This window comes from Ictidomys tridecemlineatus, chromosome 5 (assembly GCF_052094955.1).
Source record: "Ictidomys tridecemlineatus isolate mIctTri1 chromosome 5, mIctTri1.hap1, whole genome shotgun sequence".
Classification (NCBI taxonomy): Eukaryota; Metazoa; Chordata; class Mammalia; order Rodentia; family Sciuridae; genus Ictidomys; species Ictidomys tridecemlineatus.
The window spans coordinates 62175598-62177752 of NC_135481.1; the positions used below are offsets into that span (position 1 = coordinate 62175598).

Genomic DNA, 2155 nt, shown 5'->3' on the forward strand with positions numbered 1-2155 from the left:
TTGTTTTGTTTTTTTTTTCCCTGGATCTCCTGCTTGCCGTGTACAAATCATGGGACTTTGCAGTCTCCAAATACTCATGGATGTATGTCTCCATCCTATAGGTTCTGTTTCTCTGAAGAACCCAGACTCATACAGGCTCTCTACTTTTAGGCCCAATGAAAATGTTTCCATTTTAATTTCTTTTAAAATTAGGAGCTGATAACTGTAATGGTAATGAATGTATAAAAATGCTCTGCTCTGTGGTGGCCATGTCCGGAGCTGCTTTCCTCCACCATGCCTTTCCACCGTGATGTTCTGCCCCACCTCAGGCTCAAGAGTTGTGGAATCAGCTGACCATGAATTGAACCTCTGAAACCAAGAGCAATAATATACTTTTTCTCCTCTAAGTTGTTCTTGTCAAGTGTTTTGGTCATAGCAGTGCTGACTAAAACAGAAATGGATACCAAGAAATGGAGTCGTCCCTGTGACTAATGTGACCATGTGGTTCAGAAGCCTTTCCCCTCCACCAACATTTTTTTAAAATATTTTATTTTTTAGTTGTAGTTGGACACATTACCTTTATTTTATTTATCTATTTTTAGCTTCGCACGTGCTAGGCGAGTGCTCTACCGCTAAGCCATAACCCCAGCTAAAAAGCACCAGGCATCTATTTGCTCTCTCAAAGCCATTTCTGCACCAACCAAGGCCACCTTCATGGAGCTCAGCACCAAAGCCAAGATGCCCATGTTGAGTCTGGGCACCTGGAAGTCTCCCCCAAACAAAGTCAAAGAAGCCGTGAAGGTGGCCATTGATGCAGGATATCGCCACATAGACTGTGCCTACGACTATCAGAGTGAGAATGAGGTGGGAGAAGCCATCCAAGAGAAGATCCAAGAGAAGGTGGTGAAGCGGGAGGACCTCATTATTGTGAGCAAGTCGTGGTGCACCTTCTTTGAGAGGAAGCTTGTGAAGGAAGCCTGTCGGAAGACCCTCAAAGATCTGAGACTGGACTATCTGGATGTCTGCCTTATTCACTGGCCCCAGGGATTTCAGGCTGGGAAGGACTTATTCCCCAAAGATGATAAAGGCAACATCCTCATCAGTAAAGAAACGTTCTTGGATGCCTGGGAGGTCATGGAGGAGCTGGTGGATGAGCGGTTGGTGAAAGCTCTTGGTGTTTCCAACTTCAACCACTTCCAGATTGAAAAGATCTTGAATAAGCCTGGACTCAAATATAAACCAGTGACAGGTCTAGTGTCACCCATACCTCACCCAGGAGAAACTGATCCAATACGGTCACTCTAAGGGCATCACGGTCACAGCCTACAGCCCCCCTGGGCTTTTCAGATAGACCTTGGGCCAAACCAGAAGACCCTTCACTACTGGAGGACCCTAAGATCAAGGAGATTGCTGCAAGGCACAAAAAATCCCGGGGCCAGGCTGGGGATGTGGCTCAAGCGGTAGTGCGCTCGCCTGGCATGCGTGTGGCCCGGGTTCGATCCTCAGCACCACATACCAACAAAGATGTTGTGTCCGCCGAGAACTAAAAAATAAATATTAAAAAAAAATCCCGGGCCCAGGTTCTGATCCGTTTCCATATCCAGAGGAATGTGGTGGTAATCCCCAAGTCTATGACCCCAGAACGTATTCTTGAGAACTTTCAGGTCTTTGACTTCAAATTGAGTGATGGGAAGATGGTGACCTTACTCAGCTTCAACAGAAACTGGAGGATCTGTGTCCTGGCTGACCAGGCTAATTTTCAGGACTACCCCTACAATGCCGATTACTGAAGATGAATCTCCTGATGAGACACCTGGTGGATTCTTTCTCTTCACTGAAGTGGAATTTGATCTCCTTGAGGCCCATTTTAGCTAAATTTATATGAAATTATATTGTGCTTGATCTTGTCAGAATCTAGGCAAAATTTAAAAAAATAATTTATTAGTGCATTATAATTGTACATAATGGGTTTTTTTAATTCTCTAATCATCCATGCACACAACATTAGTTGCTCAATCTCCTTTCCAGAAACTTCTTTCTTTCTCCTCTCTCCCCTTAAGCAAGGTTTTATTTAAATCCATATGATGAGCCAGGAAAAGACTTATCACAGGGAAGTATGACCCAGATGAGCAAATGACTATTTCTTCCACTTATTTGATCTGAACAAATATTTGTT

At 44.1% G+C, this 2155-nt stretch overlaps 1 pseudogene; it reads left to right on the forward strand.

Moving 5' to 3' along the window:
- Positions 1 to 631: 631 nt before the first annotated feature.
- Positions 632 to 1299, forward strand: LOC101961428 (aldo-keto reductase family 1 member B10 pseudogene; annotated as a pseudogene).
- Positions 1300 to 2155: the final 856 nt, after the last annotated feature.